Below are 14,122 nucleotides of genomic sequence, written 5' to 3'. Positions count from 1 at the left end.
GATTTTGTGTATAAAAAATCCAGATGTCATCTGATAGTGGGTGGTCCTCCCTCTGTTTGGTATGAGGCTGGTGGTCCTCTTCCACTAGGGGTCCCCCTATGTGCTCCTGGTAGGTGGTATCCCTCTGGTTGAGCTGGGTTCCACTATGTAGCAGTAATCCATCCAGGGAACGTGTCTGTGGACTCCAGCAGTATGACCTCATGTACTATGTTTGGTCTAACTGCTCTTTTCATCCCAAGATGGACACTGTAGATCAACTTGATGGATCCCAGCTATGATTCACAACTTGTCCAGAATATAACTCCCACCATCACATCACCTCATAAACAAAAGATTCCACATAGTGTGAGAAGAACTCTTTCAGAGTAGACCTACTAGTAATAATAATAATTTTTTTCATTCAAGCAGTGGCTTGAACGAAAAACACTGACTCCATTCAGCCATCCACACATTCGATGTGGATGAGGAAATCCTTCCCACTGTGTCTTTGTATTCTGACAGCAGGTATACTTACCCGCCATCAAAATACACTGATCACAGTCTGTAGTAGACTGGCAGATCAACATCCCTTCAACCACAGTGGCTATACATGGATTGAAATTAGGCTGGTTCATATTGTATGGCCTGCTTAAGGCTCCTTGGATGGTTTAACAATTGGACAAGTTGGAAAACCTAAACCATTACTGTTCCCCTCCCCCACCATGAAAAGCCGAGGCTGGATGTTTATCTCCCCTGCCCTGCTTCATAGGCCTAAATATGAATGACTATCCAGTGCAACTGTTCATGTTCAGGGAAGTACTGGCCACCACAGATACCTGAAGGCAGCAAGACTATGCCTGCTCTTCCAGCCACCCTCTGCTGCTATGGCCAGTTTAAGAAGAACCTGGAAGTGATAATATTAGGCTGCCTGTACTTGCTTCTTTTTTTTTTGTTCTGTTTTTTTCAACCAACGGGTTGGACTACAAAAAAAAAAAAATGACCCAATTTCTCCATCCATACTCAATGTAGATGGTGAATCACTCCCATTGAGTTATTGTATTCTGACAGCGGGAGACTTCCCCAACTTCAGAACACTGATCAGTGCTGTTGGCTATAGCTGGTGGCCCTGATCGATCAGGATCAACCTGATAGGCTGGTTGTACAGAAGTCAATCAGTAGATCAACTTCTGGACAACCAGACTGCTCAACCGGTTCCCGCTTTGCCATGTATTGCTACATATGACCACTAGCAACAGTAGTGAAGTACACCTTAAAGTGGAACTTTAAGTCAGAATTCCTTCTAGATCCTTCAAGCTGGCCCACTTTTGCAGGTATAGCTATGTAAACCATTAAAAATTAATGGCTATACTGTTTAAAATCCAGTAGTACAGTGTTTCACTCTGCACATGTTCAGTTGCTCTCTATTTTTAGGTACTATGCCAAAACTCAGTGCTGCTAGAGGCCGATCTGCTAATAGCCTAAAGATTTAATGCTGCTCAGGGTCTCTGGGCTTCAGCAAAATGGCAGCCTACGGCAAGAAGAGACAGGAACAATGCTGGAGGCAATTTACAGCACACACTAATTTTGGTAGCATAATTATATTATGGAATGTATGTTTCTTGCTAAAGAACATTATTTTTTTTATCAAGTTATGAGTAAAGTTCTGCTTAATGCACATGATATGTTGGTTGATTTCCCTGTTTGTACTATATGTGCATTAACCTATAAGTGAGCACACATTCCAGGCACTTTGGGGTCATAAATGCCCGCATGAGCTTGTTTTGAACATGTACTGCATACTAGATGTGATTAGGCTGTAACTTCCAATGTCACATTAAATTTGGTAGAAGAAAAATGTATGCTCAGCACCTGTTGATCACTGTCATTTGGTAGTGATCATCTCTCAATGGCAGATATACTACTATGTAAAACAAAAATCCTGTCTGTCTTCCCTTTATCCTGGCCACAGATGGGTAGAAAATGAGTACCTGATTACTCTATCATTGAAACAATTTTTCCTAACTTGTCGACATATTGTCAATAATTTACAGCATATGTAATTTTTTGTCGATCAATTTCAAAATGCAGAATGCGCTCATGCACAGTGCAATTTTTTTTGTGTTTATTCCCAATCGATTCCACTGTTCACTCTTCAGAAATTATTTGTACGGAAAAAGTAACATGACTGTTTGGTTTTTTTTGCCATGAATCTTTGCATCTCAAGAATTAATATGAGCTCACATTTAGAAAGTTGAACCATCAAGCCTTTCAAAGGAATTTTCAAGCAATTTTTTACCCATCTATGGCCAGCTTTACAGAACAGAACTTAGAATAAAAAAATAGAAGAGAAGGGCTACACTAACCAGCATTTTTTCAGCTCAGCTCTGTAGGGTGGGGCTCTAGACTAATCTAATGTTTTCATCTCTAGTCAGTCCATCCTGGATCTGTATTCTGCTATAATGATGCCAATTTGTAAAATCAATGAGAATGCACATTAAGAAATAATGATTGCTGATGTCTGGCCACCCCAAATTAGAAATCTGATTGAAAATGTTACAAGCAATATACAATATTGTGATATTAATTCTATGTCTTCTTTGTAAACACCCTGTAGAGACAATATATTGCTCCTATACTTATCATTGCTATACATGCCCAACCTTTGCTATACACAGCCTTTTTTGTACATCAGCATGTGCCATCTATTAAAAGTAAATATCTACAATTTACAACATAAGCCGTGTATGTACAGAATATCTGTTGTATACATTTACAGTATGTGTGTGTTTTAGTTATGTTCACAATATACATTACAACTCAATGGCTCAATTTCTTCTCTATATACTATAATATCTATACAGTGTGAATATATATATATATATATTTATATTTATATATATATATATATTTATATATATATATATATTTATATATACACACATATTTATATATACAGTGTGTATTATGCTGCTATGTTTAGACCATGTCACCTCTCTATAGGACATATTTTACTATTTACATCATGTCTGTAAAATAAGTAAAAAAATAAAAGCATGTCACTATATATCACAGACTAAGGATTAGAATTTTTGACGTATACAATACAGTAAATTTGGTTTCTTGGCTGTGTCTGTGAGGCATAACAATATGAAAGTCTACAAGGAATATTCATTTGTTCCAAGAACATCTGTGTTCTCTGTCTCTAGAGATTGTGTCATTGCTCTGTACACTTAGAATTCTTAGAGCAGCTATATAAATATTCTATAGTCTTGTGCTGTACTCACAAAGTGCTGTCCCCTATGACATTCAGGTATTTAATTAATGCCTCCATTACCAGGAACATTGAGTTAATAGCAACATTTTTATCCAATCACTGTGAAAACCGACCCGCTGCCTCCACCAAAGCTTCCTCTGCTTTTGCTCCCTGACGTCACCATTGTCTGCTGTAATGGTGATTGGTGGAATGAGAAACAGCAGTGTCATGATCCCCCTGCAGGGCTCACAAGGATACAGAATGGGGTGGTGGATGTGTACAATAAATGATTCAGTTATCCTGAATGTTATTTTAACTATATAAATATGGAGATAATCATCCACAAGTTTGAGTTCTCTGATTTTTCATAAACATCACCACTAGATGGGTGTTGTACTATTATTGTATTTATAATTACAGGACCAGTTAGGACTGAACAGAGCCAAAAATGCATTATAATGTATGCATGCATGGAACATAAATGAACCATTTATGTCAGGAAATTCTAAACGGAGTACGTTTCATGTGATGTTGCCCAGCTGTGGTCCTCAGGAACTATGACAGAACAAAGACATGCTGCTTAGAAATATCTCAAATGTAGCACATTTGTCACTTCAGCTGTGATCCTAGCGGAACTGGAAAAAAGATCTAGTCACTGAGGACCAATATGTAAAATAGTAGCTTAAATTGTCAATTTATACAAAACTGATCTTTCAGTTTCTTGTACATGCTGGGGAGTTAAACCACTCGATGTCTCTGAAGGTTTATCCAGGTCATGGTATAGCTAGTAGTAGTTAGTCACATTCAACTGGACTTGTTCTGTTATGTTTCACAGCTCATCCACACTGCTTTTTCAGTTCTAATGAGTGTCATGAACAAACATTTATAAATGTTGAGGATATTCCTGACACTCATCAGATCTGAAGAAGTGGCTTGGCTGATATACGGAATGCCTTCAACATTACAGAAGAAGTCCTGTTGAATGTGAATAACTACTACTAGCTAAACCACCTTGGTTTTTTTGGGGGGGTATATATCTCTGGGACTCCGGCAGGAAAATTTTTGTGCTTGTGTTCCCAGATCTGCACACCTGCCATAGTTACAGCAAAACATATTATTTAATTCAATATTTTGGAGAAGGAAACTCCAAGATGGCAGGAATCTTCACAGCTTCCATCCCTGAGAGAAAATAATTATCCAATGACTTATTTCATTAGATCCCCCTTCTAACAGAGAAATCCATTCTATGTAGGCTGACCCCTCATCAAATCAAAAGATAATACTTCTTTAGATGCTTTTTTGATGGACATCTGTTACAGAGATAGCAGGTACATACAGTATACCTGGAGTTTAAAATGCTGGACACTTTGTTCAGCACCAGTGTAACCTGTTTGCTAAAGCCCAATATCAGCCAAAATGTTTCCTTAGTTTCCTGTTGACCAATGAAGGGTTAGACCCTCTGAACAGAATCAGAAAACACCCTGTGTTCCTGACAAGAATATTTTTCTGGCTGATTTTAAACGTTGCTCATGGAGGTAATTTATTTTCTATTCCTGTGACACCTATTGCCTAGACACATACAACAATCAAATAAACCTTCCTCACTCTATAGAAAATGAAAAGAGTTTATTCACATGTCATGCAAGAGATTTAACCCTTTTGGGTTTATGTTGCAAGATCCAAAAGCCAAGGGTGCCTGTTTGATTTATTGTTGATGTCTAGCCAGGGGCGGACTGACAACTCATGGGGCTCCCGGGCAATAGGAAATCATGGGGCCCCTGTGTCCTCTCCCACACTCAAACCACACCCAAAAAGCATATGAAAGGTACCAGGGGCATCTCATGGGGCCCCCTACTGACCCCGGGCCCTCGGGCAGTGCCCGAGGGCCTAAATGGTCAGTCCGCCCCTGTGTCTAGCTCATTTCTACCCCAGAATTTCATTACATGCAATATTTAATTATGTTGGGTGTTAAGATTTGGTCCCTTTAAGATTGTCCTCTGACTAATATTCCGACAGGATCATTATTTTGCCTAATTGTAATCCTAAATTGGTGTTTTTTAGGATTCTTCCTAGAGAGGATCGTATACTGTAAGTAGTCCAATTTTTTGCGCTTAATGTAATTTTATATTCATTGCGTGAGTGTCTGGATTACAGTACTCTAATTGAAAAATTGTAATTTTGTTTTTGCAAGTCCTTATTTTTTTTATTATTGTGGAGTTTTCTATTCTACTTATTTGTTTCTCCCAGGGACTGTGGTTAATATTATTTTGCCTGGTTTAGCTATGGTTTAGGATTTTGTGGTAAAATCATGGGAATAAAGATATATTTTTTGAAAATTATTGATTTTTTAGTTTGTGTTTATTAGTTATTGTGGAACATCTGAAGCTCTTCATATATTGTTACTTCCGTTAATGTACTGTATAACATCTGAGGCAGTTAACTGCTAAGAAAATTGTTGGTCTGTATTCAGGGCCAGTGCTACCACTAGGTAAACTAGACAGCCGCCTAGGGCTCGGCCACGGCCAGGGATGCCGACAGAGCAGTACAGTTGGCCCTACTGTAACACTAATTATATTTTCCCTGGGTCCCATCAGTTCATCAGAGAGGCCCAGGAGGGCAAGGATGAGAGAGGGACTCTTTTTTTTTTAATTTCGAGCACAGGTGGCTAACTCCAAGCTGCGTTTTGCAATGCTGATCAGTGGCAGCCATCCGTGGCTGCTCACAGCCTTTCACTGACAGTGATTCTTTCACTGTTGGAGTGATTATCCCTTCCTCCACTGCGGAAGGTAGAAGGCGAGGCTGTAGCCCGGCGGTAGAAGGTGTTTCAACCAAGCGGTGGCTGAGGGCACAGGCAGCAAAGGGAACCCAATGCACAGGCAAGCTCACAATTTCTGTTTTCTGAGGCACAGACAGAGATGCAGCACCTTCTGTACTATGTGATCGTCATCATGATAATGATGACGATCACATAAGCACAATGAGATGCTTCCTGTTAGTTCTTATTTACACTTGTGTTTGTGGGACATTATGTGGCTAAGCCACGCTTTTACCGTCTCCCAACCACTCCCCATTATGCTGTGAAGGCACTGCCACCATAGTATGGCAATACTGGCGGAGTCATCTGTAAAACTCCATGCTGCTGTACTAGGGTGGCGTAAGTTGTGGAGCGGTAAAAGTGTGGCTTAGCATTTTTAATGTCCCTCAAACACAAGTGTAAATAAGAACTAACAGGAGGCATCTCATTGAGTGTGTGTAAATCTGACATGCTGACTGTCAGGTGGAATAATCCAATAGCTGTGCAGCCTCCAGATCACTTCCACACCCCCCATGTGCCCTGCCATGCTTCCCAGGCTCTGTGCTCCAATCAGCAGACCTGAGACCTGCATGGCGGGCACCACAGCAGAAGGGAGGGAGATCAGAGAACACCTGTTCACTGCTCTCCCCTTCCTGTTAATGACCCGCAAGCAACATGTAAAATGTTACTTCTGGGTCCTGGTGTCACTGTCCCCAGACAAGATTGGATGATGTTAGCTGTAGACTAAGCTGTCTCCTGCAAACTTCAGCCAATCCCAAAGAAGAGGTATCCAGCTAATGAGGAGCAAGGACTAGCTTGTGAGGAGTTTTATTTTGATGTTTTATTTGAAGTTTAACTTTTTTTGTGGGTGGAGGGGGGGCACAAAATAGGCTAGCACAAACCCTGTCTGTATTGATTCCTGCATTCATCAGAGAAAACTCTTGTCTCTCTGGAAAACTGTTTTGTAGAACTAAAGAAATCCATGGACATTAGATAATAGTTTTTCAATCCAGTCTTCTTTGTTGAATTTGGCAAAGATCAATTGCCTATTTCATATAGTTTAAGAAAGTCCCAAATTAGCATTTTCTGGCAACAAAATGATTAGCTGGGTTACTAAATATTGCAAAAAAGAATTCAAGATCCACACTAGTGTAAAGGTATTGTTTGGGCCTTAAAATTGCCACATTCAGCTACATGCAGTGACAAAAAACCTTGACAGGTTTCAAACATATTTATGCTTAACCATAAGCGTGTCAAACATATCAAGGCTTTTTGCCAAGTCTGATCCTGCACCATGACAGAACTTGACTGGGGGGATAATTCCTGTGGTGGTAGCAAACGGAACCTTTTTTCTTAGAAAACTTTGCCTGATTGTGAATATGATCCCTCTTCTCAGAGCTCCATTACTCTAAATACACCTCCTGCGACTAGACCAATCCTGTTTGAGGCACGTTCCCATTAAAACACATACAAAAGTTTAAAATGCTCCATTTGAATTGACCTGCATAGAAAACTACAGCAGGTCACCCACATGGAAGAAAAATATATTTGAAATATATTTTAAAAATATTCTTTCCAAATATATTGACATATATTTGAAATGCTACAATGTTGACCATATTCAATATATTTCAATAAATATATATATATATATATATATATATATATATATATATATATATATATATATATATATATATATATATATATATATATATACTGCATGTTGAAATGGGTTTTTATTACAAAATATATGAAAGATATTTTTAAAAATACATTTCAAATATACTTTTTTTTAAATATATTCTTCAGATATTCTACATATAAAAAAGCCATTCAACACTGTACCCAAATGAATTTTGTACCATTTTTTTGAGACAGATAAAGCTTTATTTTGGTGGTATTTATTCACCGCTGGGATTTTTATTTTTTTTGCTAAGTAAATGGAAAAGTCCCAAAATTTTGAAAAAAAGTGTGGTTTTTTTAATAAAATTTTGCAAATAAATAATATTCCATCATAAATATTGGGCAAAATTTATTCCATTATCTTTTTAGTAAAAAAAAAAATCCAAATTAGTTTATAACCAAAAATTATAATTTTTAAACTTTTTTTAAACATTTTTATTTTATTTTTTTATATTATTATTTTTTATTTTTATTTTACATACTGTCATCCTAGCAGTACAGTGTCGCCACTACTTGTGGGGGGTGATGAGGATTTTTTTTTTTTTTTACACTGATTGCTTTTACACCCATATAGGATGTAAAAGCAATCATTTCTCTTTCTCTCTGTCTGCACTCTTGCACTCATTGAGAAGTACTGAGTGAGCTGTGATTGGTCACAGCTTGTCACATGGTACAAGGCTGTTGTGAATAGCCTTGTACCATGTGACCTCTGTGATCATTCACAGATTTCACACGTAGTAAGCAATGATGTCACAAGTGACATCTTGCTTACTACTTTGCATGTGATCACTGATTGGTCAATCAGTGATCACATGATCGGGACCTCATACAGAGGTCCCGTCCAACGATCGGTGTTTCACTGTGTCCGGAGGACACAGCAGGCACCGGATCGCAGAGCTGCGCGCTCCCAGGGAGCGCACACAAGCAGGGTGCGGGGAGGCCGTTTATAAACAGCCACCCGACCCTGCAGTGCCACTGTCCGGCTGTTTATATGCAACGGCCGGTCGGGAAGTGGTTAAAGACATACAGTATATTTGAAATGTATGTTTTAAAAATATTTTTCTTATATTTTGTAATATAAATGTGTTTCAGCATGCTATATACATATATATAAACATATTTTGAAATATATTGAATATGGCCAAAATTGTAGCATTTCAAATATGTCAATATATTTGGGAAGAACATTTTTAAAATATATTTCAAATTTATTTTTCTTCCATATGGGTCAAAACATCTAAAAATCAGCTTTCTGGACTTTTACTCCACACTTACAGTGGGGATCGAAAGTTTGGGCACCCCAGCTAAAAATTTGTATTAATGTGCATAAAGAAGCCAAGGAAAGATGGAAAAATCTCCAAAAGCCATCAAATTACAGATTAGACATTCTTATAATATGTCAACAAAAGTTAGATTTTATTTCCATCATTTACACTTTCAAAATAACAGAAAACAAAAAAAATTGCGTCTGCAAAAGTTTGGGCACCCTGCAGAGTTAATATCTTGTACTGCCCCCTTTGGCAAGTATCACAGCTTGTAAACACTTTTTGTAGCCAGCCAAGAGTCTTTCAATTCTTGTTTGAGGTATCTTTGCCCATTCTTCCTTACAAAAGTCTTCCAGTTCTTTGAGATTTCTGGGCTGTCTGTCACACACTGCTCTTTTAAGGTCTATCCATAGATTTTCAATTATGTTGAGGTCAGGAGATTGTGAAGGCCATGGCAAAACCTTCAGTTTACGCCTCTTGATGTAATCCCCCGTGGATTTCGAGGTGTGTTTAGGATCATTATCCATTTGTAGAAGTCATCCTCTCTTTAACTTCAGCTTTTTCACAGATGGCATCAAGTTACCATCCAAAATTAGCTGAAATGTTATTGAATCCATTTTTCCTTCTACTCGTGAGATGTTCCCTGTGCCACTGGCTGCAACACAACCCCAAAGCATGATTGATCCAACCCCATGCTTAACAGTTGGACAGAGGTTCTTTTTATTAAATTCTGTGCCCCTTCTCCAAACGTACCTTTGCCAAAAAGTTCAATTTTAACCTCATCGGTCCACAGAACTTGTTTCCAAAATGCATCAGGCTTGTCTATATGTTCATTTGAAAAGATCAAACAATGATTTTTGTGGTGAGGAGGAAGAAGAGGTTTTCTTCTGATGACTCTTCCATGAAGACCATATTTGTACAAGTATCTCTTTATAGTGGAATAGTGTACCACAACTCCAGTGTCTGCCAGATCTTTCTGGAGGGATCGTGCAGTCAAACGTGGGTTTTGAATTGTTTTTCTCACAATCCTGCGAGCTGTCCTGTCTGATATTTTTCTTGGTCTTCCAGATCTTGCTTTAACTTCCACTGTTCCTGATGACTGCCATTTCTTAATTACATTCCGAACAGAGGATATTGACATCTGAAAACGCTTTGCTATCTTCTTATAGCCTTCTCCAGCTTTGTGAGCGTCAACTATTTTCAGTTTCAGTTTTCTAGACAACTGCTTAGAAGAACCCATGGTGCTGATTGTTGGGGCAAAGTCAGATGAGTCTGGGCATTTAAAACCTTTGAGCTTGACATCACCTGGTCTTCCCAAACGATGATTGAGAACAATCCATGATACTGGCAGGTCTCAGCTTTGCAAAGGGGACAGTGCATGCTATAAATTCTGCAGGGTGCCCAAACTTTTGCAGACGCCATTTTTTTGTTTTCTGTTATTTTGAAAGTGTAAATGATGGAAATAAAATCTAACTTTTGTTGACATATTATAAGAATGTCTAATCTGTAATTTGATGCCTTTTGGAGATTTTTCCCATCTTTCCTTGGCTTCTTTATGCACATTAATACAAATTTTTAGCTGGGGTGCCCAAACTTTCGATCCCCACTGTACCTGTGACACAATAATGGAAATAGACAATACGGAAAGCCACAGCCCGGGAGGGTTTAGGTGGTGTGCATTAACAGGAAGCGACTGACCAATTACCTTCATGGCAGGATCACCAGGCATTATTTTAATGAAAGATAAAATACTCATGCTTATTTGAGATTATAGTGATTGGGTTTGCATATACTTTAAGAAAAAGAAAGGTGTCCGCATTCAACCAAATAACTCCCAGTCCTAATGTAAACTAACACTTTTGGAAATGTAGCTTTAGACAATGGTCTTCTTTCCATTCTTTTAATCCTTAGTTGCAATGCTTTGCCTGGATTATCACCTACAGAGCTTTCAGAGACATTTGTCTTTCACAGCAAGGACTTTATTCACTTGGCCATATTTTTAGATTCTTGACAGAGATGCAAAGCCACATACCTGGTGAGCGTTCCTCCACCCTTCAGACACATGCTAGAAAAAATGTTTGCAGAGAAAGAGCCTGCCAGGGAAATTATACAAAGGAAGATTGAAGGCAAATAGTCCCCATAGCAATAAACATAACATCATTTTTAATTACTTTGCCCTACAACCTGACAGCATCTAATTGCTTTGGCCAACACTTTAGATTTCAGTTTCCTCCATTAATGAAGCACAACCCTCTTAGTGACTGAATCAAGGACTTGTTCTGCAAGTGCTTCTTAGATTATCTCTAGTAAGTTTTTCCATATCAGTACAATTATGTACAAAACAGAATTTATGTAAAAGACATAACCCGCATTGAAGGATACCTTAAAATAAATGACCTGTTGTGAATATATATAGTAACTGATGTCTTAGTTCTATAAATACATTCTCACACTTTTAACAGGTGTTTCGGAGTATTTTAAAAGTGGTCAAAATGCCAGAAGTGATTAAAATACTGATGACAGCTGTTTGACTCAGGAACAGTGTATGTTGTATGGATTATGCTGATAAAATGCATAGTAATGTGGTTTAACTCCTGGGTTTGCCGAAGTAGAGAACCCCATTGTTGCCTCCAGTAGGAAGCTACTGCATGCAGTTATGCCAACCAACATAATGATTCTGGTGCCATTTTCATATTTCAAAATTGTCAGTAATATCAGACAATAAGCTTCCCCCCCCTTTGCCATGCCCTTTTACCATAGCACATATTCTAAACCAGGCTACCCTGTGGCTAAAAATTTTCTTTTCTCTCTTGTGACTCATTGCATGGTCACAGCCAATAGAAGTAAATGTAGTCTGCTTCACATGGTGCTGAGTCAATGTTTATGATATGGCGTGAGCATTAGCAATTAATCTGGGTTCCTACAACCCAAGCAGTAGATCATATTAATTACCATTTGATTAAAATGTTACTAAACCCGGGACCCTGCATTCACTATATCTGGTCTCCCAGGACCCTGCATTCACTATATCTGGTCTCCCACAGTACACAGAACATTGAAATGCAATTATTTTAGTAAATATAAACTGCTAATTACCTTTTCTCATCAGCAGTTAGAGCAGTCGTATGATTTCTGTCAGTGTCCAGCAGAGCACTGGTTAAAGATTGTAGGAGGAGTTTCCATAGTCCCCTATGAGGCTGCAGGACCCCTGACCCTCTGTCTTTACAGTGCTGATTGGCCCTGTGCTGATCACATGCACTCTCCCAAGAAAAAAAAAACCTCTCTAGCAATACACACCAAACTGAGCATATGCAGCATGTACCCAAACCTCTGTTCTATCAAGAGATATAGTGTGGACAGTAGAAGAAGGGGAGGGTCAGAGAAGACAGGATCATACATCCTTTATTTACACAATGTGGGGGATTAACCCCTTAGGTTCCATAGTGAGTATAACAAGCATGCTTTACTGTATATACAGACTGATTTTATTGTTGTGGGTTTAGTAACACTAACTCTAATGCTAACTATACATAATATAATGTGATTCTTCAATCTCCTTTAGGCTACGTTCACACTAGCGTTGTGTGCAGGTGGCAGAGAGGCATTTGGGAAGCGTTTTTACCGCTTCCCAAACACCTCTGCCAATTCTGCACATTACAGCACATGGTGCTGTTCTAACGGGAGCGTTTGGTCGAGTCAGGAGGCGTTGAAGCCTCCTATTCTAGTCTATGGTGCCGCTCGTTTGCGATGCGGTTGTGGGGCGTTTGCGGAGCGGTAACACCATTCAAACTGCATTATAGGCATTTGTGGGGCGTTTTTAATGCTCGGCAACCGCCGCTAAACCACGTTTGCGGGGCATTTGCCGGGCGTTAAAACACGCTCTGCAAATGCCGGACCAACGCTTGCCAAGCGCTATAGGGGCGTTTGGCAAGCGTTGGTAAAACAGACAAGTATGAACGAGCCCTTAGAGATACATACATCTATATAGACAAAAAAGAGAAGAACAGGAGGCACCAGCTAAGTGCAGCGATTAGATGCTGTATTTAATAATACAGGATTAAAAACACTCACAAGAGGCAAGAAAATGACAAGTTCATCTGTGTAGAGGGATGTGGCTACTCCTTTCCTTCCTGCAGGTGCCACCGGTCATACACCTAGGGTGTCATGGATGTAAGTTGAGACAGTGTGGAACCGTGTATGCTGGTTAGGAGACCACCCGGATGTCATGGGGATGCAGCAGAGCCGGTCCAACGCCATCTGGACCAGGAAGAGTCCGCGCTGACCAGCGTGGAACACAGCGACGGAAGTGATGTCAGCGGAAGAGGTGGAGGGCCGGATGTAGAACACAGAAGATACCAGGAACCCAGCAAAGGATACAGCATCTAATTACTGCACTTAGACTGGCGCCTCCTGTTCTTCTCTTTTTTGTCTTTTGTATATAGATTTGTCTTTGCTCTATAGGATGGCTGCAGCTATCTGACACCCAGTGTCCCAGAGACTTTTTAAAGACTTGATTATGTCGATGGACATTATATGATTTTTTTTTTATTAGTGTTAATTTATATTTAACCCGTGCCTGTCTCCAGCATGGAGTTGTACATATAAAAGTTACATATACACATATACACATTTGCCTTGCAGGCATCTGACATTTTGTTCATAATCCATACTGTATTAGTTTGGAATAATCTGACCTCTGTGTGCCAGAATTTCTCCTTTATTGTACATCTATATAGTACTATGATATTACCATCTATATAGTACTATATTACCTGATTACCTGGACAGGTTAGATAGGACCTCACATTACAAAATTATTATTATATTTATTATGAAGATTTCTATTTTGCTGACAATTTATGCAGGGCTTCACACATTGTACATTTACATCAGTCCCTGCCCTCAAGCAATTTACAATCTAAGGTTATTTGATGATTCTAAAGCAGATTACATGTAGATTGTACAAGCTTCATTTATACATCAATATTTTTGCTTAAGCCTCCTACACACAATAAGAATATTGGACGAATGATTGTCCGTTTTTTTTTTGTTTTTTTTTTGCATGCTAGTCTCATATTGAAATTGAAGAGGTTATTAAAGTTACGAAAATTCTATGACAGAATACAACTTCGGAAGTAATGTAAT

The 14,122-nt window shown here is 38.9% G+C and overlaps 1 protein-coding gene across 2 annotated transcripts in view; it reads left to right on the top strand.

Annotated features, from left to right (window-relative positions):
- The window catches only part of TPPP3 (tubulin polymerization promoting protein family member 3), a 51,439-nt gene that overhangs the window by 2,648 nt on the left and 34,669 nt on the right, over window positions 1-14,122 (top strand). Inside the window, exon 2 of one of the 2 annotated variants that reach the window (XM_089684778.1) lies at window positions 5,294-5,320. The exons of the other annotated variant lie outside the window; for it this stretch is intronic. The gene's annotated coding sequence lies outside the window, so the exon portion shown is untranslated. The remainder of the gene's footprint in view (window positions 1-5,293; window positions 5,321-14,122) is intronic. 2 annotated transcript variants of the gene reach the window in all.

The sequence above is a fragment of the Staurois parvus genome, unplaced genomic scaffold, assembly GCF_062004578.1.
Source record: "Staurois parvus isolate SC_StPar_1 unplaced genomic scaffold, SC_StPar_1.0 ptg000356l, whole genome shotgun sequence".
In the NCBI taxonomy this organism is placed as follows: Eukaryota; Metazoa; Chordata; class Amphibia; order Anura; family Ranidae; genus Staurois; species Staurois parvus.
Note: the sequence above shows the minus strand (reverse complement) of the source record. Positions and strands in the feature narration are given on the sequence as shown.